The 26,292-nt window shown below is 38.3% G+C and overlaps 1 protein-coding gene across 15 annotated transcripts in view; it reads right to left on the bottom strand.

The window, feature by feature from the left end:
* The window catches only part of SIPA1L1 (signal induced proliferation associated 1 like 1), a 363,798-nt gene that overhangs the window by 174,031 nt on the left and 163,475 nt on the right, over positions 1-26,292 (bottom strand). For 11 of the 15 annotated variants that reach the window (XM_087448297.1, XM_087448290.1, XM_087448287.1 and 8 more), the window contains one exon: positions 20,631-20,692. The exons of the other annotated variants lie outside the window; for them this stretch is intronic. The gene's annotated coding sequence lies outside the window, so the exon portion shown is untranslated. The remainder of the gene's footprint in view (positions 1-20,630; positions 20,693-26,292) is intronic. 15 annotated transcript variants of the gene reach the window in all.

Raw genomic sequence — 26,292 nt, forward strand, 5'->3', positions numbered from 1 at the left:
GTGAACAACTGGAAATTAAATTTTAAAACATTATCATTTACAAGAGCACTAAAAAATCTAATATATCTAATTAAAGATGTGAACAACCTCTACATTGAAAACTATAAAACACTGCTGAGAGAAATTAAGCGGAGAAGTTTGCGGATGAGAAGCCTCAATGTTATCAAAATGTCTATTCACCACAAATTGAAAATAGGTTCAATGAAATCCCAGTGAAAATCTAGCAGGCTTTTATGAAAAAAAGTGACAAGTTGATCCTAAAACTTATACGAAAATGAAAAGTATCTATAATGTTCAAAACAATTATGAAAAACAACAACACAGCTGGAGGACTTAATTATTTGATCTCAAAACTTAAAGCTACTGAAGGGGTTCAGAACAGGCCTCCCCAGGATGTGCCACTTTGGCATGTAGACTATTTTGAGCTAAAGGCAATCAACACCTTGTGAGCTCAAGAGAAACTTTTACCACTCCCTTAAAGAATTTAAATCGAGGGCCTTGCGTACAATAAGAGTTACTACCAGAAATAAGTCTGTATGACCTATCTGTACAGCAGGGCAAACCTCTAATTACTGAACATCTGCCCTTCTTATCATCCTGTGAATTACCCTCCTCCTCTCTGAAGCCTCAGGCCCCTATCCCATTCCTTAGCTCAAGATGGCATATACTTCATTTTATCTTTATCTTGGCACCTCTCATGTATGTGGGGTCTCTGACCCTCTCGTCTATGTAGGGTTCCCATATGTATGCAATTAAATTTGATTTTCTCCTATTAATCTGTCTCATGTCAATTTAATTCTTAAGCCAGCCAGAAGAACTCAGAAAGGTAAAGGAAAATTTCTTCCTCCCCCACAGTTGGTGTAGTCGGCAGGTAAACTTCTCTGGCTGGACTCCGCTCCCTCTGAGGCTGCTGCACCTGAGAGATTCTGGGACAACCACTAGCAGCAGGTAAGAGTTCTTGCGCTGTCAGTCTCCCAGATTTCTGCCTGCTGCAGGGTCTATTGGAAGCAAGGATGCTAAGAGTCTTTTTTTCTCCTTTCTAATTTAGATTAGCAGGAGAAAATACTTGTGAAATTAGTTTCTCAGGCATAAAGTGATTCTGGTAAAGATATGGGATGAGTATTCTTGTTTTCTGTTGATCTCTCTTCTTCCAGAGATGGTCATTGTTTTCTTTTGTCTCCACCAACCGGAGGATGCATATGCATCTGGTGGGCAGCTAAGGAGGCTGTGGTTCCAAGCTTAGGGAATCTAAAAAAAACTGGGTGAACTTTTGGCTTGGTAAGTCACCCTATTCTGTTCTAAAGGGGGCAGGGGGACACACGTGATTCCCTGTGTTTTGGAATGGCTCTTTAAAAACAGGGCCCCTCATAGTTACCACTTTTACTTTCTTAGGCTAACTCTGGGTGTGAACTTTTTGGATTTGGGGAGGGCTGCATCCTTTGCATTCCCCTTTGGGGACGCCTCTTGTGTCCATGGTTAAGCCATAAAAAGGCTTATTGATTTGAGTCATTATTAAGATCCTACTTAATGGCCAGACAATGAATGGATCCTTTGAATTGGAAAAATTTTGTAGCGAGCTCTCATACTGGTATAATAGCTGGCCATTAAGACTCCCTTAATAAGATGGAAGGGCAGAAATTAGAACAAACATCAAAGTTCACTCAGACCCCTTCCTATTTGCTTTCAGACATTTACAGATATTGTAAAAATCAGGACATACAGAAGTATAATTGTCTAGCACTTAAGAAGAAAAGGAAAAAATATATATATAACAGCTAGACTTAGAGACTCCCTAATAAGATAAAAGAAGAGAAAATTAGATAAAACAAAAATTCAATGTGAAACCCCCTTCTTAAAGTCTGGCCCCACCTGCCTGTTTTCACTTGCTTTTTTTCCCTACAAGATTTACAGTGTAGGGCCGGCTCCGTGGCTTGGCGGTTAAGTGCGTGCGCTCTGATGCTGGCGGCCCGGGTTCAGATCCCGGGAGCGCCCCGAGGCACCACTTCTCCGTCCAACGCAAGGACGAGTCCCACGTGCAGCAACTAGAAGGATGTGAACCTATGACATACAACTATCTACTGGGGCTTTGGGGGGAAAAAACTGAATAAATAAAATCTTTAAAAAAAAAAAAAAAAAGATTTACAGTGAGCACTCCACCCTAATCTCAGAGAGTACACAGGTTACGTGTGTAAGCACTGAAGGCCAGAAAGGGAATTTAGCAGCAGCACCTGGGACAGGCAGTAGGGCTCACTTTGCTGGACTCTGTAATCAGGCTCTGCTAGTTTCAGGCCTTTCTATGCGGCGTCTTCTGTGGATACAGCCTAGAGGACCACCCGAGGAATGCGTGTCCTTTGAACAACAGCAGATCTTTTGAATTATAAAGTCTTTTACCTCCACTTTCAGAAGATCCTACCAAATGTAGAAAAAATTAGAAAGATAAATGGCCATTCTGTAGTGCCCCGTCAAGAGAGGAATATAAAATTTCATGTTCTTTCCTTTCCAAATCCAGACCCATTGGTTATTGACCATTTCTCTCCCAGGAATAGCTATTGCCTTCTTGCTAGTCTCATTTTGCATCCTAAAGGGTTGGCTTGGCTTGGCTTGGCTTTCTGCCTGCTGGGACATGAAAGGTTGTTGGTTCTTTCTTTTGGCTATCTTTGGGAGTGACTCTGGATCTCAGGAAGGTAGTAACCTTTGAGGAGGCCTCTTGGGTCCATGGCGTTGTTTAATACAACCAGAAATAGTCACTGTTTGTCTCAGCTGAAAACTGGCACGATATTTAGAAGGATTTCTTTTAGTAGCTCTATGGTCAAAAATTGGCCAAATTGTAAGCTGATATTCAGAGCCTGACAGGAATTTTTTATAGGCCTTCTTCCTCAAGTTAAAACTATGTACTCAGAGGAAAAGAAGCAAATTAGGGATGATGTTGTTGATGGGTAGATAAACCTATAATGATGTCACTGAAGCTACAATCCAAGTTCTGAGGAATTGAGAGCAATTGTCCTTATGTTACACATCTTTGCCAAACTGGAAACGCAGCTCTAGAGGCAGCTCAGGTTCCACCCATTTCCTTTCAGTAATCCCCAAAACCTCCCCTATTTACCTCAAAAAGCTTGTCACCATCTCTCTGGGAACTCTTATCTAAACCATCCCCAATTCCTAAGACTGAAGGAAAAACAAGAGACAAATGGCTATAGAAGCTCCCTTGTCCAACATCTAGCATCTTAAGTGTCTTCTCCTCAAATATTAGTAGGAAAAAAAAGCTTTAGCCATCTAAGCAGGTAATCTTCATTTATTCCATCTGCCAGAAACACAATTTGGACCCAACTATTCTTTCATAACTAGTAAGCTTTGTATTACCGTACCTGACTCATGGCAGTTAATTTTAAAACAACAGCTGTGGGGTCTCAATGTATGTGTGTCTACATATGTATGTTGTAAATGTGTGATCTTTTTCTACCTCTGAATGGTTACCAAATTTAATTGGTAGAGAGCTCTATTAATTGGCTTAAAAACAAACGAATGCTGTATAAATTGAGTATACTCTCAAAAATATAATAGAAACTAACCCAAATGTTTTTCAAGTTAACATGATATAAAATAATCTTTGGTAAATAAAAGCTTGTTTAAGTTTCCTGGTTTAATTAAAATAGGCATGTCTTCAGAGTTATCAGCATTGGATATAATGCAGACATGCAACTTTTACTCCACCTGGGTTATTAGTCAAATAGGTTCATGTTACCTCTGTTACACAATTTGTCAGCAAAAAACCCCACAATAATAACTTAAGATGATAGCTAATGGCTTTAATGTCTCATGAAATTTTCATGAATAATCTAAGTATGATTGTTAATAACAAATGAACTAAATAGATGTTAATAAAATAAGAATTTTTAGGTGCAAAAATTATATTTTATTGTATGTGTACTTAAAAATAGCTTCCAAAATCTTTTTGGTAACTTGAAACTTAAGTAAAATGATGAAAATTCATTGAATGTCTAGATCATTTATAAAATACTGAGACATTAATTGCTAAACAACTCTTAAGTTTACCTACTTTTGAGCTCTTATTAAAGAGAAACTAAAAGATAAATTTGGGTCTATTAGTAAGCATGTCTTGTGCTCTACTTAAAGACTGCACTATGAAGTATATGTTTCTAGAAATTATGAAAGGAATCATAAACTTACCCATCTAAAGAATGCTGGTATGGCAGACAGTTCACAATTGCTTACTTCTTAGTTTTTAATGGAAATTAAGGTATCTGAAGGTTAAAAATTCTAATTAACATATGTAATTCAAACTACTAAAATAATAAGGCAAACATCTTGTGTTTTCAGTAAAAAAGAAAAGAGAGAGAGAAAACATCTTACGTTGTGTAGTCAACTTAGCTAAAATTAAATTATTCTAAGAATTTTAAAAATAACTTTTAATATCAATAACATATTTATATAAAACTAGAACTTAATTTTCTTTTCATCTCTTAAAAGAACAAAGTATTCTTGGAATATTGGTCTGCTCCTGATGAGATTATGAAAGGTTTTTTCCTCACTTTGTTGTGTTTTATCAGAACTATTTCCTGTGCTTTATGTAAAAAGATGAATCTCTTCTATTAAAGGAGCTAAGGTGTTGCAGCTATGTAACCTTCTATATTTGTCTTTGAAATCTTGTTGTCACTTTAATTTATTAAGTTTCATAATGATCTGTGATCTTATTTAGGCAAGTGTTTTAAAACCTCTGATATTTTTGATGAACTTCCCAAAATCAAACTCTAAATGAAGTCTTTTTTCACCTCTAGCTAACTTTGGGATTTTTCAGAGGATCCCTGAAACATCTCAGAGGATTTGTTCTCTCTCCTTATAAAAGGGGGATATTAAACTAACTGGGCTTATTTGATATGTTGAATTACATGGGAAGCATTGTCAAATGAGAAATAACATTAGGCCTTCTTTATGTTGCATCTGTGTAAGTATAAGAGTTCCAGAAATTCTGTGAAATTTCTAGAAGTCTAATATGTCCTGGTATAAAATGTTGTCTGTCATCAAAATTGAGGCTCACACTAAAAAGGACTGAACCTAATACCAGGAAAGCCCCTTAGCTGACTTTCATGCAAAAGCAGCAACAACAGATTTTATAAAGGCTATGACACATGTGGGTGAAGTCCATTCTGCTTTGGTGCAAAAAAAAAAAAAAAAAAGACCCCTCATTGCCAGCCTGATGTCCTTGTAACATTACAGCAGCCTGCTCCTGAATCAGAGAAATTACAATGGGTAAGCAATGACTGTCAATTAAACAGCTGGGGCTATAGGAAACCCATGGTGGCTGCTTGGTTTTTCCCAGCTCGATGGCAAACCTCATTTTTTGGTTTTTACGTTCCTTCGCTCATTATAGGGAAAACTATTGTGTCCCCAAAAGTCTCAGAACCCCCCCCTCTGGGTTCTTTGAGCACCTGCAGCTGGACTTCATTCGACTGCCACTTAGTGTGGTTATTGATACGTTCTTGTTACTGTACGTACGTTTTCCAGATGGGTTGAAGCCTTCCCTTGCCACAAAGCTGATGCCCTCACAGTGGCAAAGAAAACTGTTAGAAAATGTGTTTCCCACTTGGGGTATACCTTCCACAATCTCCAGTGATCAAAGCACCTACTTCACTGGGCAAATCATATGAGCCTTTACAAAAACCCTGCAAACTTCTTGGAATTATCGCTTGTCCTATCACCCTCAAGATCAGAAAAAAGTCAAGAAACTAATGGAAAAACTGGATTCAAGCAGAAAAAGGATTTATTACATAGCACTGAATGAACGGATAAACATGATTATAATTTTTATAACTTTTTGTCTGAAATATTACTGTTCTTTTAATCCTTTGTTTTCCAGATATAATGAAATTTTTTTTCTCCTAACCCAACTATGACTACAGCAATTGGTAAATTATACCTTTGTAAGCAGAATTAAAATATTTACCTTTTTCTCCCTACCTGATCCCTTCAGAATTCAGAAATTTTGTGAGTATTCTTCTTTTCATGGCTATATAGTTATTTGCATATGTTCAATAAGAATCTATTCTCCTTATAGCAGGACACAATTGGAAATTGATTATAGTGCCAAGGCTTTGACTGGAATCTCATATTTGAGGAAGAATGTACATAGACTCAGATAGGACCAGACAGCTTTAAGGAACCAAGACTGACTTTATGGAGCCAATAAAGCCCCTTGGAAATACCAGCCTTGTACCTTGCTTATAGGGCTCCAAGCAGCCTTGCCAGGTGAGTAAGGAAAGTCATTTCCTGGCAGGTGCAGGAACTTCAGGATATTTTAGGGACCTTGAGAAGACAGGAATTTATCCAAATCTATAGGTGTTGTGGCAAGTCTGATGGCAAGTCCTTGGCTTGGCCTCCCGGCTTCGAGAGGCTTTTACAAGTTCAATCTGGAGATTACTTATGAAAGGTTCCAGCAAAACAGATTTAAAAGAGCCTATGTGGGGGCTGACCCAGTGGCGAAAGCGGTTAAGTGTGTGCGCTCCGCTTTGGCAGCCCAGGGTTCGCAGGTTCGGATCCTGGGCGCGCACCAGTGCACCACTTGGTAAGCCATGCTGTGGTGGTGTCCCATATAAAGTAGAGGAAGATGGGCATGGATGTTAGTTCAGGGCCACTCTTCCTCAAGAAAAAAGGGGAGGATTGGCATCGGATGTTAGCTCAGGGCTAGTCCTCCTCACACGCACACAAAAAAAGAGCCTATGTGATCAATTGCTATTCTTGCTGCACTTATGAAAATAACAGGCCAAGTTTCTTGAAACTAGACTTATCTTACAAACAAGTTAATCTTACTGTGATTATCTTTGATAGAAATGGAGGTGATTTTAGAGAGAAAAACTATGTTCAATAGAAACTATAATACACCTTTGTGAATATTAGATTCTGGTGCTGTTCACCACCTGTTAAGGTTTTGTTTATTACCTATAAACTGGACTGGATCTGGAATTCTTCCCGTTTCCTCCAATACCTGGCTACAACCCTCCAAAATGACCTATCTGATTTTCTCCCACCTTTTGACTTGGAATCACTAAGAACTAAAACTGCCCTTTTTCCTGAATTCCTGCAAACTGAAGCTGAGCAATTCGAAACAGATTTCAGAGAAATCACCAAAACAGCTTATGTATGGACAATTTTTATGCCTACTGCTATATGGATAACTTGGAAAGATCATTAGAGACATTTAAACTGCAAACTAGAAAAATCTGTCAGATTGCCACTGCCTGCCCTCACTCTATCCAAAAATGCTGGACATCTAGAAATCTCCTCGACTGGCTGCCTTAGGAACTCAGAAACTGGGATTATAGTCTGTTCCAATCATTAACCATTGTTTTTCTTTTGTTTCCTTAGAAATGCCCCTTATTAAATATCTGATTGCTTGTACCCACAGGGCTAACTTTGGGAGTCCACCTGCATCACTGCCTCCTGAAATTAGACACCTACTATTTAAGTTAGTTGGACTGACCTCTTCTCTAAACCGAGAGTCGGGTTCAATGAGATGGAGCAATCTACCAACCCAACTTCTGAAATGTGAAACTTCTCATGAAGTTTCAAAGGCAGCACTGAAAGGGTTCAGAACAGGCCTCCCCAGGATGTGCCACTTTGGCATGTGGAATATTTTAAGCTAAAGGCAATCAAGACCCTGTGGGGTCAAGAGAAACTTTGAGCTCTCCCTTAAAGAATTTAAATTGGGGGCATTGCCCATAAGTATTATTAACAGAAATAAATTTTTATGATCTTTCTGTATGGCAGGATAAACCTCTAAATACTGAACATCTGCTCTTATCATCTTGTGAGTTACCTTCCTCCTCTCTGAAGCCACAGGCTCCTATCCCATTCCTTAGCTCAAGATGGCATATATATCTCATTTTACTTTTTTTGTCTTGAAACCTCTCATACATGTGAGGTCTCTGACCCTCTCATCTATGTAGGGTTCCCGTATATATGCAATTAAATTTCATTGTCTCCTATTAATTTATCTCATGTCAATTTAATTCTTAGGTCAGCCAGAAGAACCTAGAATGGTAGAGGAAAATGTCTTCCTCTGCCACAATACAGCACTCGAGACAGTGTATAATTGGCATAAGAACAGACAAATAGACCAGGGGAACAGAAAGAGTCCAGGAACAGACTCACACATACATGGTCAATTGATTTTCAACCAAGACACCAACTCAGTTCAATAGGAAGTCTTTTTAACAAATGATACTAGATATACATAAGAGGAAAAAAAAAAAAAAACCCTCAACAGTTACCTTATTTCATATATAAAAAAATTAAAGAAAGGTTATCAACCAAAATGTAAAAGATAAAACTCTAAAGCATCTTTAAGTAAACACAGAAAAATATATTCCCAATATTTGATAGGCAAGAATTTTTTAAATAACACACAGTAAAGCACTAACCATGAAAAATGATAAAGCAGACTTAAAACTAAACTTTCTGCTCATCAAGAGACACCATTAAGAGTGCATGTACGTATTTATTATTTAAATACAGAACATGTTTTAACATATTTAAAATCTTACAAATCAATAATAAAAGGATAATTCAATAATAATTTAGAAAAATAGTCAAGACTTGAAAAAGACACTGCAAAAAAAAAAATATGAAGGGCCAATAAGCACATGAAAAGATGCCCAAAATCATTAGTCATCAGGAAAACGCAAATTAAAATCACAATGAGACACTGTTTCACGCTCACCCTATCAAAATGGCTAAAAAAAAAAACCAAAAAAAACAAAATAAACTGACAATACCAAATGCTAGTAAGAACATGGAGCAACCAGAACGTCACAAATTGCTGGTGCAGGTATAAAATGGCACAATCACTTCAGAAAAACAGTTTGGCAGTTTCTTATATAGTAAAACATACATCTACTACTCTATGATCCAACAATTCTATTCCTTGTATTTACCAAAGAGAAATGAAAATATATGTCCACAAAATGACTTCATAAGAATGCTTATAGTAGCCTTATTCATAAAAGTCAATAACTAGAAACAATTCAAATCTTAAAAACACTTAAGATCTATGCATTTTATTGCATATATATTATAGCTTAAAAAAACTTTAAAAAGAAAGAATAAAGGTATTAAAAAGCGATAGAGTAATCCTCCCCCTCCCCCACTTTCTGTTTTCCCGCACACTGGAAACAAGAAAGAGAGTTTGAAAGAGATCTGAGAGGGAGTGGGAAGATTTGTGCTGGAGAGAGTGCTGAAAGATGTCTACAGGCAAAGAAAAAGCATGAAAAGATGAGGCAGAGAGAGAATGCAATGACATGATAGAGGATTAACATCTAGAGAAGGCGAGAGGACCACAGGATAGACAGGATGAAGAGGTTAACTGTGGAAAGGAGCAGGGGGTCATAAAGCATGGAGATAAGCATAGAGAAGAGAGGAAATAAGGAGTTGGGTTACTGGGAAGTAGGTTTATTCTCCAGCAGGCTGGTTCCACGCAGTCGCCATAAAGCTGTCTTTACTCCTTCCTCTCTCTTAACCCGAGTCAATCAATCACTACTGATCCTTAGGTGTTTTTCAATTCCTTTATGCCACCCAATGGAAAATGTATTGTTGAAAGGAGAACCTTGAGTTATGACTGTGCAACAGCTATAATACTTGCCTAAAATAATGAGAGACTATCTGGCAAAAGACCAGAATCTTTCTTTTGAATGATGTATGTATTGTGTCAACATGGATTAACTTTTATAGAAAGAAGTATGCAAGGGCCCATCTGTTTCCTGCTCTTTAAATGACTTGTTTTGCTACTTTTAACAAATAACTATGCATTTGGGCCTTTATTTACTTATCCTTAAAATGGAGATGTCACAGACTAATAAACATTAGAATCCTTAGATCAGCCAAACATTTTAAATACGAAACATGCTCTCTAGGTTAATTTACTCACCAATGGGTGGAATGTAACATTTAATAAATGGTCCAATAAAGGAGCTAATTCACCTCACATGGAGTAGCAAATTATACTCATTAGAGGGGGAGACAAGAAATTAGCCTCCATGTAGCATGTACAAATCCGGTTGCTGTTTAAGCTACAACTTAGACTTTCTTTTCTCTATACATTTGAGCACTCTTTTTGAAAACTACATGATTTTACCCTAATTACAAAAAATTTTAAATGTCTAAATAACCGGTAAGTTTAAAATCATCTCTCTTTTGAAGGAGGAGAATTCTATCCTAACAAGAGTTACAATGTTTTCATCAGGGTGAATCAAGCATTTCCACTACTACCGTATCCTTCTGTTTCTTATTGAGCAAAAACATCACTTCCGAGATAACTGATTTCTTTGTCAGCCCTAGCTATAATACTGTACTACTGTACAAAATCCAGAATTCCTAAAAACAAAGTCTATGAATCAACTTTATCACAGCCTTTCACAGAATTTGATTTCAACACCTATTAGAAAGGAAAGAACAGACAATGTGAGCTGAGAAACGTCCCTCTAATCAGGCAGTCTTACAACACATGCAACAATCATCCCATCGCTTCCCCTCAGCGGAACAAGCCGCTGACAGTGAGCGATCAGTATTCTGAAACAATTCCAGGAGGCTCGTCAATGTAAACTATCGGCCAGCTACAGGGAATGTCAAATCTCCATGATAGGGTATTTTCTGAGCTCCCCATCAGAGTCAGCACAGGTTTACTATGAAATGCAAGAAAGCATTTCTGACGATGTGGCTGCTCTGAACGCAGCAGCAGCTTTGGGCCTGCCTCCAAATGTGACGTGGCATTGTCCCATGGAGCGGGGCGCCCGCGCAGATAACGTCTGCGGCAGAAGCAGCATGTCTTCACCATAGGGGGTTGGGGAGTTAAACAACAACAGTTCCGCTTTCTAGCTACTCCAGGAGAGAGGAGAAGGAATGTGTTTTCCCCCTCTTAATTCCCCTGGCAAGTTACAGTCTCTGTAGTCCAGCTCACACATCCCTCGTGAGGTAGTCTCTCACGGCGATATGCACAAATTGAAAAGCTTGATGGCAAAGATTTAAAACAAAAAAAAGCTGTATTCTATATAAAAGCTCCACAAAGGCTACAGTAGAGTCCATCTGTCAGAGAAATGGTCCTCTCGCTGAATAAGAAGCGAGATTGAGTCTTTCTGAATAGGAATTACAAAAGCCAGTTATTTTTCATGCGGCCAGGAACTTCAAGGTCACTGCCAATAGAAACTTATTGCTGTATACAAAGAGCAGTGATTCCTCTATTTGTAAATATTATGAAACACCAACAACTCATTCTAATGCAACATATGCTACATTTGTTTAATGTGCAAATCGTTTTCTTCTGCAAAGGATCCAAGCAGGTAGAAGACGGCCTCATCAAGGAATAGCTATTCCCTGGAAACGTGATTGTCAAAAGCAGCCAGTTTTCAGAGGTCATGAACTAAACCGAGAATATTTATAGTCAGCCACTCAAGCAGAGAATAACAGTAACGACAATACCCTCTCCCATTTACGACACTTCACAGTTTACTAGAGAGCATCTCTGTACTCATTATTTTGTTTGGGAAAATGGGTCAAGTCCATGCAAGACTGCAGGGAGCATCCTGGCACCAAAGAGACCACAGGGCCTTATGAAGGTCACAGGAACACAATGCGGCCCTCTGCCCTTGGAGGAAAAAACCAACAAAATCAAAGTAACTGCATCTTCTCTGGTGCTGAAAAAGAGTTGAGAAGTAGTAACCAAGAAGCTATCTTATAGACCACCGTGTTCCCCCAGATTTGAAAGCAACACCCTATGACTGCAGTTAGTGGTGGGCTACATGCAATAAACACAACCAAAAAGATGGGGTCTGAAAAAGAAAGATGGTAACTACTTAAGAAACCAGACTTTTCTTTTCTTCTTTTCTCTCTCTCTTTCTCCTTCTTTCTCTCTCTCTTTTTCTCCCTCTCTTGTTCATTTTCTCTTTCTCTCTCTCTTTTTTTCTCTTTTTCTCTCTCTTATTTTTTTGGTTGTTTTTCAAGCACTGAAACTTACAACAATGGGCCTACTTTGCCCTTTTGTATCCAGAAAACTCCAAAAAGTGTTGGCTTCTATTGTATAACATTAGGAAGAAAGTAAACTTGACAATGTAGCTTAGAAACTTGATAATATAGACAGAGAGATCTGAGGCAGCAAACTGGAGAAGGCAAAAGAGACATCCTCCAGCATGCAGATCCCATTCTATCAGACACGCCAGATTAATTCCGTGCCAAGGATGATACCCCTCTGTACCAGGTAACAGGATTCCCCAAGGCAGTGATTCCAGCCTGTCGTTTCATACCACCTCTAGGGGACTCCAAGAATGTGACAAAATTTTAATTCAACCAATTTATGGAGGGCTGATGTACCACAAAAAGTGAATATAAGAATGGTTGGAAATTGCATCTCTGGGAACTAGACAACAGTGCCCCCTCTTATTTTGAAACTCGAAGAGAAAATAACTTCTCACACTTCTCATTCCTCTAAAGAAAAAGAGAGATCCTAATGTATAATAGTAGGGAAGAGGATTCGATTTTTTTTTTAAAAACTGTTTGACATTTCATAGCGTCCTCACAGAATTAATGAAGGAGGAATTCATCTGGTAGGAATTACAATGGCTATTTGAAAGGATGAGTAGCCTTTTTTTTCCCCTGCAATTAAGTCAGCAAATCAGTCAAACTTTCCATCAACTGAGCATCCACTATGAAAAAAAACACTGACAAGTTAGCTATTGCTCAAAAGCCGTCCTCAGACCTTGGTCAGAAAACGACAGCTACCTGGTGCCATTCAGGTCAATAAAAAACAGAACAGTAATGGCAGAGTTAGCAATTTCTCTTTGGTGTTTTACTTTTGAGACTACAAATTCCTCACTTGAACTCTTTTCTCTAATTTTCTTCCCAGATCAGGTCCACCACTTCATTCTTTACTTGAACTTGATTTTATTCCCACCCTCCACTCAAAACAAAGTCAAACCTACCTACCTACCTACCTACCTCTCTCTCTTTCCATTTCTCTTTCCCATTACTAAAAGGAGAAAGAAATGGAGAGGGAAAAAGCCCACTTTGAAGGAAAGAGAATGAGGATTCAGGGACCAATTGAAAACGATTTCCTCAAATCCTTTCCAAAGAGAGAAAACACTGGAATCTTATCTAAAACAAAAAACCTATCAAGCTGTCTTTGTGTCAGAGTAGTAAATAATAGAATCAGTAACGAATTGACAGTGTTGTAACTTGTTAAGAGTCCAAGTAGCAAATATAAACAAACAGAGAAGGTTCTTTAATTATTGCATTAGCACTGGGGCTGAGAACAGTTAACTGAAATAAATCTAATGTGTGCTATGTAAGAAAACCGACTGACATACAACTCCAACGTGTGGATAAAAAGACAGACAACAGTTCAGAACTACTGAACATTATCAGGCAAAATTTAAATGTCCCATGATGTCACCCATAAGCAAAACAGGTAGGAAAGATAGGATTATTACTTATTAGTGACAATATCTTGAAAACAAATTAAAATTTGCTTTCTTCAACCACTTAGATACTAAGATCTCAATTTAATGCTTAAAAGGAAAAACACATTAGGACACCAATGTATCACAGTTTGAGTGTTTTCTAACAATACAAACTTATAAAATAATCTAAAACTTGGCAATATTTGCCTAATAAAATTCAAATCAGTCTCTCAAAGGAAGGGGCTGCAATCGCAAGTGAACTCCAGCAACCTGCTGCTGTAGAACCCACAGAATCTGCAGGGACAGCGCTAAGCACTTACTAACATTAACAGCTGCTCAAACACATTCTTTTAAAAATCCTCATTTTCTTCCAGGGGTGGAGTTTCCCAAAGAATTCCAGGCTAAAGTCTAAACAGACACAGCACCAAAACTGCATGATACCACAAAATGCAGACTTCCTTTAAAACAACTTTTACACTCTGTACTTGGAAGACAGCACGAAGGACAAAGCTCTCATCATTTACTCTGTTTATACCACAATGGCTTCAGGACAAGAAACTGTGGGGGTCATTACTGGCCAACTGGTTGAAGTGCATCATTGCTCATGGAGAATGCCTCTCTTAAGGACAGACACTTAAAAGAAGCCCACTGGAAGCTAAGAAGGCTGTGGCATACCAAGTTATTTTGAGCCTCCAGAAGGAGGCTAGCAAACAAATGCTCAGAAACTATCAAAACACCACAAAGGACAAATACTTTCAGATCCAGGAAGATGTCTGTTGCTTACTCGAGTCTGTCTGGTGTGATGATTTGAAAACCAGACAATAACCCAAGTTTTTGTAAATTAAAGCACAAAGTGGATAATCAGAGATCTGCGTCACTGCAGAATTCCATTAAGTTTTGCAACATTGCATTGATAAGTTATGTGAAGCTGTTACAGGACAGGGGAGGGAGCAGAGAGGAGAAGAGGCACATCAGATAGAATGTGGCAGGGGACAGACAGACCATATTAAAAAAAAAAAAAGTCTAGGAGGGACTCTGACATTCAATTATCCCCATGCAGCTTTTGGTCTCTTGACTTTTCTCTCCTATCTTTCTATCAGGGGAGCAGAGGGCATTTCTTTTAAAAGTATATTATTCTTTTACTCTTTCTATATATAGCAGTTTATTTTACAGGACTCCTTCACTTAAAAAAAACTAAAACAAAAACACCTCACATCTACATAGAGAAACATGCCCTACACAAGAAAATCCGTTCCTAAAAATCATTGGGAACGGGGGTTTACAGCTTCTTTTTATAAGAGGCTCTCCCCTTCTCCTACGACGAAACGGAGAAAACCTGGAGAAATACATACTTGCAGCTTCAATGATATTAAGTTTAACATATATCATATAGAAGTATTTAAGAGTTTCTGGGCGCCACCATCTTCAGTCCGTGCTTTATTAATAACTGGCGTGGGGGTGTTTTTCCATTTTTAATGGTGTGCTCTGTGAGAACCCATTATTAGCCAATGTTAACAACTGCTACTTCTGGATGATAAAATTATAGATGGTTTTCATTTTCCTCTTTATGTTTATCTGCATTTTCTACATTTTCACAAGCACGTATAATTTTTATAAAAGCTGTTTTTTAAATTTGCTAGGGAACAAAGTGTTAAGTGAGATTTCCCTGATGCTTCGAACAAATACAACTGAATGGATTCCAAATCATCATCAAAATACAATTAAAAGACGAAATTATAGCAACAATGAATACTGGGCCTTGGCCTGAATCTTTACAACCAACAAGCTCTATACACTTGCAGAGTGGATGGGTAGCCACTGGTCTCTCCTTCTTTAAATGAGGCCACTATGAAGTAATACAACGGGCAATCATCAAATTTTAGGGATGGGGCCAAATATTCAGACAGAAATAGAGACAGCTGGTCTATCTTCACACACTGTTTAGTAGAGCTTTCCAGACTACAGAAGGGGCACCTAACCCTACACACCAGATTAATTCTATTTAATTGGTTTGAAAAGAAAATTAAAAAAAAAAAAAAAAAGACGGTGGGAAGCTTTCATCAGGGATTAGCTTTCATTCAGAAAATTGAGATTTCTTTTCTACAAAGTTAGACGGCACCTGCTACTGAGGGGATAAAATAGAATTAAACACAAAACTCCATTAGATATTTTTACACTCATTAAGAACTTTGGAATTCTTGACTGAGGTCTTACAATCGCTGCACTCATTAACAAGAGATATTGACTGCTATGGAAGAAATACTTTAGACAAAGTAATCTGGAAGCCATAAAGTGATGTTAAATTCCCAACAGAGGTAAACTGTTCACGCCCCTCTGTTTAGGTGTTGGCTAATGACCCAATTATTTACACAATATGCAAACTAAGAGTAATATGGTTGGGTGATTTTTATTTGGTACTAAAGCTTGGTCTCTTGGCTCTTAATTGCAAAAAAAGATTAAGTGAAAGGTTAATTGCGTACTAAACAAGTCCTCATGACAAACAGGATCACAGTTCTCAGAGTACAGGCACTGTTTATAAACATAGCCTAAATAGCTAACACAAAGGTCCTTGTGATTTATTTTAGGGAAAAGAGCTTAACTAACCATGTAATAAGGAATTTTATCAAGGGTATTCATGAAATACTTTATCAATCAGTTTCTTAGAAAGTCTCTCTAAAGTCTTTCAACTTCACTCAGCAGATGTGCTAACAATAATTTTATAACTTGAACACCTGATTTTCAACAACTCCAAAATGAATGTGACAACCCCTAACACACAGCAATGCCCTAGACGAAGACAGACAAGCCAGCTCACGTGCGTGTGCACATACACCCACAGACACAAAACAGCAGTTACACCTGCAAAACACAAAATCACATGGTGAGCTACGGCTTCTACTTCCTGTCAAAAGATGTGAGATGCCCACTCACATACGTTCCAAAATGAAAATAAAGATTTATCCTCATATTAAAAAGCCAACTCACAAGTTGGAAATCTGGTCTTTGCTACTACGGACTGGATAAATCTGCTCGTCTCTTGAGAGCAGTCTCAGTAAGACGATAAGTGCCAGGCAAACCCTAATGCACCATCAGAGAAAACCTGAAAGAAAACGATGAATTAAAACGCTTACTTTCTACCTAAGAAAAGTCTTCATTTTATCTTTATCCCTAAATGACTTATAAATGTCCTGAAGAACTTATAAATGTCCTCCACTTTAGAATGAATATGATTATTTTAAAGTTTTGCTACAAAATAAATTGAAACAAAGTCAACTTATTATTTAGTGAAGACAAAAAATGACTTTCACTGACTTCCTGGCCAGGTACCTGGTAGGTCTCAATAAGTCTCCTGATCCATAATTTTGAGAAAGGGAAGAAAAGAATATCAAAATTCCCTCCTAAATAGGAGAGATACTGATGAGTGGGACAAGTGAGAAAGACGCAAAATAGACACAATATAAGCTCTTAGGATTTCTCTCTAACCTCGATCGTGCTGTGGGAGTTAAGCTGCGGCTCCAGGCAGCAGGCAGCCCCTGGATTTCCCTTTCGGAAAGATACGGGTAGGAGAATGAGCTGGAACTGGAAGACACGCAACAGTTACTACCTTCTTCACAAAGGAAAGGATACAAAACTCGGAGGAATGTTCTAAAACAAACCCGTGAAATCCAAACTGCTTACAGATGTCAAACATTCTACAGCTTTTCATTCCATCTAGGGAAGAAATCTGCTTCACAAATGTGTATTTATCCTCTAGAATACTTTCAAACTTAAAGAACAAGTCTCCCTTTCTAATTCCCTCAATCAGAATAAAGAGTAGAAAACGTTTAGTAGCATTCCAGATAATTTGTGCCAATTTAGATGATTCATGTATTGCTTTCCCAGACTAAATGGTCTACGGATAGTGCTTTCAAGTCAACAAGGGTGCGGAGAGCAAGACCTAATTACAGATCTGAGTCACTGTCTAGAAGCTCCCTCAGCCCAGTGGACCATCCCCCACAAAGGCACCATTTCATTTTGAGGTACAAAACAAGCCAAGTCCACAGATCCCTTTACATAAAAAATAAATAAGACGACATCATTCCACAAGAAACAAAAATATCAGTTCACTGAATTGATTTTTCAAAGAAAATTTTCAATAGGCTTTTTCCCTTAAAAAGCAGCTATAACACTAAATTTTTAAAATAAGAAAATGGATATAAAATATATTATAGGACTATAGCTTAAATATCCTGCATTTCTTGTGTCTGTATTTGGCCTGATGTACAAACGGGTGCCCCATCTTGAACACTGGTCATCTCCCAAAGGGAGAGATTTAGTAGCTTTTTTCATAGGGGCCTCATTGATTGGTGCTTCCATTTGACGACTATCATCTTCTAACATCGGAAACATTTTAATTTAAGATCCTGGGTCCACAATGGAAGAAAAACACTAAAGACAGTTACAGTTAAATAAAGTTAAAAGGATTCATTCTTTTAACAACAAAAAATGCGCACAAAGCACAAATACCTAAAATTTGATTTCAACAAAAGATGTTATTGTTTTCCTGTTTTCCTTTCTGTAACAAGAATACAAATATGAATTAAGGGGGAAAAATCTTTTGAGTTTACATGTAAGCAAAAATAACACCCTGAAAAAAAAAAACAGAAATCCTCTTCAATTGTCATAAATCTTCCTCTGACATTTTATCAGTAATTATGTACCCAAATTGAATGGATTAATGATCTCTGAATGGAAATGACTATTCAGTTCCGTGGAGGCAACATTCCAAACAAGAACAAGGGGTAACTGGAATCTTCCAACAGCAAAAGAATGAGTTTTTTGAATGCAGAAATTAAATGACCTAAGATATATTTCAGACAAGAATGATACAAAGTTACCTCCAACGCTAGCTGGTGTTGGGGCACAAAGGAAAATAACAATACAGCAAAGATTTCTGGGACTCCCAGGTGACTGAGGTACTATGTTTCAAGGTACCACACTTCCCAGTCTGTTCTTACGAGTGGATGCCTCTTCTCTAACTGCTGCCACCAGGACAAGGAACAAACTGACAAATTTAAAAAGCACAGTAAATTCTGTAGGTGTGATGGCTAATTGTCAGAGCACAGAAAAATGCATAGATTTTACCTAAGTTTGCCAAAAGTGTGCATTCTGGCCACAGGGTGAATAGAGGAATTTAAATGAAAAAGCTACCAACACACTCCGAAGAGCTCACTAACAGTGTCCTGCACAAGCCACAGTGGCACAGGAGTGCAGAAGCAGTGCAGACGCAGGTACAGAAGGTGAACTCAGTAGCAGACCAAGCACCAGATACCAGGAGATGAGATAAAAGGCTGTCATGTCAGCATGTTGATTCAACTCATTGACCATTTAAAACCTAACACATTGGGCCAGCCCTGTGGCTTAGCGGTTCAGTGTGCGCGCTCTGCTGCTGGCGGCCCAGGTTCGGATCCCAGGCGCGCACCGAAGCACCGCTTCTCCGGCCATGCTGAGGCTGTGGCCCACATACAGCAACTAAGAAGGATGTGCAGCTATGACATACAACTATCTACCGGGGCTTTGGGGGAAAAAATAAATAAATAAAAATTATTTAAAAAAAAAAAAAACCTAACACATTTTATTACAGATCGCTAGGATGCTTAGTAACAGAGCTTTTGACAAGTGTCCGAGAACAAATTTACAGCCTCTCTCCGTGACCCTGAATTTATTCTAAACTCCTTTGTGATTTTAAACAACAAATACACATGGTATCCACATTTAGCTGAAGTTACAAAAGCATACAAAAATCATACTACACATTTGTGGTGAAAGTACAAACAAACGCAGTTAGAATAAAGACCAAACCAGGACAGTGGTTCCTCAGAGGCAGAGAAAGGGCACTGCTCTTAGGGAGGATTACCTGGGTTTTTGACTGTCCCACAGAATTCGTGAACATTCCATTTCTCTAGTGTGCCGTGGGAGGGTACCTATGGATATCTGTTATATTATTCTTTATGTAGTTTTTGTATTTGGAATATTCATATTAACTTTTGAAGAACAAAAGCAAATAAAGAACTAGAAGCTTAGCCATAGACTGTTCTAAGGAAACATAAAGAACAGCCCGCACTGCCAAATATACACCTGTACAAGGGGGTGGTTTCCAGGCCAGTCGTCCAGGGCCCTGTTCAGCGTTCACAGCCCAAGTGGGTTGAATAAAAGGCAAACTCTTCTGGGGGAAAAGAGAATCTGAAAGTGATGTATTTTATTCTGCTATCTTGGAATACTAAATCGCTACCTGTTAACTGTTATGAGTGAAGAGGGTGCCAGTCAACACCAACACACGGTGCCAGTTTAATTTAACGGTATTATTTTGCCTCGCTTTGCAATTACTCTCACATTCCCCAGGGAGAAACTAATGGATTACTAAAAATAAAATGGAGATTTAGTGAATCACTTAGGATGTTTTGGCTCCCAATGAAAACCGGCTCAAACAAAAAGGGAATGTATTGGCTCAAAAGCTGGGACTTCTGGAGGAGAGACAGGCTTCAGCGCTGGCTTCTCTATCCTCTGCCCTGTGTGGCTTCTTGCTCGGGCTGCAGCCACACCAGACCTCACAGCAGCACATAACAACATCCAGAAGACGAGAAAGAGAGGCAAACTCTTCTTGTAGCTCTGTTTGAAATATGAGAGGACTTCTGCCCGAAGCTGCGGGCAAACCTACCTTGGAGTCTCAGTGGCTAAAACAGGGTCACTGGCCCATTCCTGAAACCATCCCTCTGGCTGGGTAACACCCAACACTGGCTGACGCCTTGTCCGCGATGAGTCAGTCATGGACAACGCAGGGATGGGAATGCCCCTACTAGGGGCCCACCCTGAAGCTGCCGTCAGTTCTTCAACTTGGTTACATGGGGCATGGGTGGGATGCAAGACACGGATCCAACCCTAAAGTCCACTCTGCCAGTCTTTACAGGGAACAGACTGAGCAAGACTTCGTTTATCAGAAGATGAAATTCATCACTATCATGATACATTTGCATATAAAGTTGTAGACTCAAAAAGCAGATGACCAAATGAAAAAACAGTAGATCTTAAAAAACTTTGTTTCTACATTCCCACTGCTCCAATGAGAAGTTTAAAGACAGAAGGTCAACACACTTTAAAGCAAGTCAGTCATAGGAAGTATGGTATAGTACTTACTATATTCTTGTGCCATGGCTACAGAAATTTAGATAATAGCATCCACATTAATAATGTATAACCTGAAAAAAATAGTTAAAAATAAAAAACCGTTAAAAAATAGAAAAAAACGGTTAAGTACAAAAGAAATTTCACTAAAATAAAATAGTTACATAATAAAAGTTTTATCTTTTTTTCTGAAAGAGGCAAACCAGCCTTTTTAAAGTGAGTAGCTGCACTTAAATTAGAAATTAGAGAAAATATCTGTAGTATTAGAGGATCTTGATATTTTCAAGTTCAGATCATCTGCATATTGTAGATCTGACCATAAAAAAAAACCAAAAAACAAAAATACATTTTAATTGAGTAATAATGCCCTTGACTGCTATTTATAAAACTGAAACAAAAACAGAATTATTAAATGGACCTCAAAAATCATGTAGCCTACCCCCTACAACAAACATCTACACTATTCCATTCAATGCAACTGAAGTTAGATAAATCAGCTTCGGTTTCTAAATTTCTAAACTCAGGGATCTGAAGAAATAGTTCTCAGAAAAAATACACGTATCTGATTCAAATATTTGACACTGCATCTTAATAAAATCTTTGAATATTTAGCACACCTAAATGCTAAAGAAACACACCCACAGAACTGGGGACTCTAAGACCCTGGAATGGCCTTTAATATTCAAAAGTGGAAGAAAAGAACTTTGCCTCAGGGCCAGCCCTGCTGGCCTAGTGGTTAAGTTTGGTGCACTCCACTGCGGCAGCCTGGGTCCGCTTCCCAGGCACAGACCTACACCACTCATCAGTGGCCACGCTGTGGCAGTGACCCACATATAAAATAGAGGAAGACTGGCATTAGATGTTAGCTCAGGGCAAATCTTCCTCACCAAAAAAAAAAAAAAAAAAAAAAAGAGCTTTGTCACTATTCAGACTCTAGGACAAATAATGAGATAGCAAATCACACTTTTAATTAAGGACTTAATAAGAAGAAAATCTATCGATGCTGTGGTATTCCTGGGAATGGTGTGCCTTGATGAGGCTAAGGATAGCTACTGCCCATGTATCTACTGCCCATGTCTAATTTCACTTTCCACAGTGTATATAAGATTTAACCATGTTGTTGGCATTAGTTACAATTTGCAGGGGAGGAAAAAACTTTTCCTCTATTCTCTCACGTGACTGAGGGCCTGCTTAAACTGACAAAGACAAATTAACAGGAGAAAAGGCATATGTTTCTTTATTGATGTGAATATTTTTACATGCATGGGGATGTCATAGAAAAGAAGTGAAAACCCAAAAAGGCAATTAGACCCAGGGGCTTATATACCACTTCAACCAAGGGCAATAAATTGTGGAGAAGTGACTAGACAAAGGAAAAGGGGGTCTGGGCTTCTTAGGAGGATGAACTGTGGAAAGATGACCAGGCAATATATGGTAGATAAGGATGGTTTAGTAGGATTTGTTATGCAGACTCAAGTTTCTTCAGTGACAAGAATCGTTTCCCTCTTCCAGCTATGGGAGATGGGGTGCATCTTTACAGATTTAAATTTATGCCCTGGTTACAGGCAGAAAGGGGGAGGGCAGAGGGCTCTTCCTGCATCTCCTATTTCTCAATTCCCTTCAGCTCAAAATAATCCTTACGGGAAAGTGGCATATTTTGCAGTGGCATATCCTGATCCCCTTCTGGTTCATAAAACTAAAAACACCACTAAAAGAATAAAGGTGCAAGTCTCAGAATGGAAGAATGTATTTGCAATATGTATATCTACCAAAGGACTCATTCGAAATATATAAAGAACTCCAACAAAGCACAAAGAAAAAGACAGGCCACCCAAACAGCATAACCAAATGGTCAATAAGTATATGAAAAGGCGCTCAACCACATGTATCACCGTGGAAATACAAGTTAAAACGCAATGAGATAAAATTACAAACTGATGAAAATGGCTAAAACTGAAAATCTGACAACACCAAGTCTTAGGATGTGGAGAGTGAACTGGAAAACTGTCCATCAATATCTAATAAAGCAGAAGATAAACATACACCATGGCCCAGGCAATTCCACTCCTAGGGACATGCCTACCAGGCATGCACATACATAGGTCCCAAAGACACATACAATAATATTCAAAGAAGCATTAACTGTATAGCCAAAACTCAGTAACAAATAAATTGTGGAATATTCATATAATGGAATACTATACAGTAGGGATCAGTCAGCTTTTTCTGCAAAGGGCCAGACAGTAAATAATTTTGGCTTTGCAGGCCATATGGTCTCTGTACCCTGTTGTAACTACTTAATTCTGCCTTTGGAATGCAAGAGCAGCCACAGACAGTATATAAATGAATGGGTGTGACTGTGTTCCAATAAAACTTTATTTACAAAAACAGGTAGGCCGGCCCACAGGCTCTAGTTTGCCTGCTATACAGTGACGGATATAAATGAACCATACCTAATGCAACAACACAAACGAATCTCACAAGTATAAAGTTGAGACAAAGAAGCCATACATATGAAAGAATATACTACTGTATGATTCCATTTTATAAAGTTCAAAAATAGGTAAAGTCAAGATAGTAGCTAACATTGAGTGTGGGGGGACAGTAGAGACTGTGAGGCTGTGGAAGGGGGAATTTTGGCAGGCTAGTAATATTGGGTTCCCTGATTTGGGTGATGGTTTCATGATTATGTTCAATTTTGGAAAATTCATCAACACATTCACTTATGATTCACTTTGCCTTCATATGTGTTACACTTGAATAAAAAAGTAAAATACTGTAATTTTTTTAATAAACAAAGATACAGGCCAGTAATATATGTGGATGCTTTCTCACAGCCCACTCTCCCTGGACATCAAACACCCTGCTGCAGCAGCAAGCCCTGTGCCCTCACAAAACACGGTCCTGAAGCCCCTTTTATTTAGTGTGACATCTGCATTGCAACCAAGCATCTGTTCTGAGTTCCAGGTAGGGCGCTGGCAAACAAGCTATGATTAGATAGAACACACAGGAGTGGCAGGAGGAGAATGCAAGACAGACTGAGAGACGAAAGTAACAGATGGTGGATGAAGTGGTGGTGGAAATAAGCCCCCACGTGTTTTCACATAATCTGCTGAATAATCTATACAGAATAGAAAGTAACGTAAGCAGCTTAGAAACACAATTTGGAAGGTCACTGAACTTGCCTTTTGGACAAAAATAATGACATTTTAAAAGCTGACTAGGGCTCTTAAAAGACTGTTGAAGGGATCTGTTTCCAGTACAACAATTTCTTCCAATCTAACAGATTAAGTGGGCAGGAAGTTTTAGCTTTTCAAGTGAGGAAGCAAACCTGACAGATAAAACAGTCTTGACTTTCTAGGCCTCCATATTTTAAGCAATTTCTATACCTTGATTTCATCTTATCCCTCTATCCCCGTGTCTAAAATATAATTAGATATTGTAACTTCCCAGGGATCACAGGAAGCCATTCAATTACCAGGGTTGTACTCAAATATATTAGGAGAGACAGAGAATACGAAAATGCCAGGGATGACAAAATCATGGGCATCACATTATAAGGATTCACATGCTATTAGTATGGACTTATATCATGAGTGAAATAAAGAGTGAAGGAGTAAAGAAAAAATATTGAAATCCATTCACTATACTGCATTTACTACATAACTGATAGGTGCAAGAGATTGAACTAGATGCTGGAAATGCAAAGATAAAGTTCCTGCCTTTAAGGAGCCCACAGTTACAAAGAAGCTGACAAGCCTATGCATCAATAATTTAAATTAAATGTCACAAAAGTTACACAACATTCAAAAGTGCTATGGAGCTATGAATTAACAAGAGAGAAGTATTAAATGTAGGAGGAGTGAAACACAAGCAGGGAGAGGAGGAGAGGGAAAGGAAATCTTCATATAGTAGGGAAGAGTTAAAATGAGTTTTGAATGATTAAGATGGGCAACAGTAAGAAGAGGGAATAGAGCATCATTCTAGGCAGAGGGAGAGAATGTGAAAAGGCATGGAGGCATGAATAAGCCGGTCATGTTTGAGGAATAACAAGAAATCTGAAGCAGCCAGAACATGATGTACAAAGACGAGCTAAGACTGAGATGATGGAGGGAGCTAAGACTGAGATGATGGAGGGACTTACCAATTACCCTAAGTTTGAATTTTATCTTACAGGCATTATGGAGCCATTAGGGTAGGAATCGGAGAAATGAGAATGGAATATAAGGAACAGCGAGGGAATGACAGGTCTCCAAATATATCTTTGTGTGTAGCTTTGACATTTATAACCATGGTAATGTTTCACAAAATAAAAAAAGTAAATAATTAAAATCAACCGGTATGTGGGGGTAACTCAAAATGAAACACAATCAGTAACAAATGCACTGCATTACAAATGTACAACATAACCACACTTAAGGGAGTGCAGAAGAAAAGAACTAACCTAACCACTTCGGAAAACAGTATCTTGACCATATATTCTGAAGCTAGAGACACAACAAATAAATAAAGAGGAAAGGCCAGAATGAACTCTATGGTGTTGAACTCGAATCAGAGATGTCACGGTTTTTAATATAATTTCAATAGATGATAGATAGATATAGACGTAGATATGTGTATGCGTATATAAATTTCTTAGCTCTGTCCTTTGAAAGAGCCTGGGGCAATGATATCCCAGTAGGAAGGAACACACTTAGCATGCAGATATTGGTTTCTAAACACCATCCTCCAATAAAAAGAACCAATACTAGAAGAAATGTGTGGCTGCAAAGCTGGAACAAGGAAAGTACCAGGTGAACCTGGAACATCTTGTGGTGTGAGAAAGTAAGGAAGTGCTTAAAAAAGATGGAGACTTATCAAAAGGACACTGGAACCAACCTGAAGGGGCCAAACCTGGGACAATTTGAGCAATAAAATAAAAAATTATATTAATAGATTATAACAAATATGATAAAACAAATATCCATGAGTCTATACTGATAAAAATAAATACCTGAATAGTTAAATGAATGGGAAAGAAAGTGAAGCTCCTCTCTGCAGGAGAATTTCAATTAATAAATGTAAAAAGAATGATGGAAATAGAAAAACCACTATTTGGCAAACACCACAGATTAAAGAGAACAAAGGAGATATAGCAACTAAATGCAATGTTGGATCCAAGACTGGATAACGGTCCAGACATAAACATTATTGGGATAGTTGACAAAATTGGAATAAGGTCTGTAGATTAGTTAATATTACCGTATCAATGTTAAGTTCGTGATTTTGACAATTTTACTATGGCTATAAGATATTAGCATTTGGGGAAGGTGGGTGAAGGGTATGTGGAAATTTACCTATTTTTGTAATTTTTTTTAAAAGTCTGAGATTATTTCAAAATGAAAAGTAAAAAAAAAAAAGAGAAAGGAAGGAACAGATGAGAGATTATGAGTCACAATCTTCTTAATCCAAAACCTGGCTTCAGATCTTTTCCTCTGTGTGCCAAATATTAAAGCTGATAAAGTGTGATATCAAAAAAAGGCTTATATAGGGGCCAGCCTGGTGGCGCAAGCGGTTAAGTGCGCGTGCTCTGTTGTGGCAGCCCGGGGTTCACCAGTTCGGATCCTGGGCACGCACCAATGCACCGCTTATCAAGCCGTGCTGTGGCGGCGTCCCATATAAAGTGGAGGAAGAT

Source organism: Ceratotherium simum, chromosome 24 (assembly GCF_057802395.1).
Source record: "Ceratotherium simum simum isolate JZ-2026a chromosome 24, ASM5780239v1, whole genome shotgun sequence".
Taxonomy (NCBI): domain Eukaryota; kingdom Metazoa; phylum Chordata; class Mammalia; order Perissodactyla; family Rhinocerotidae; genus Ceratotherium; species Ceratotherium simum.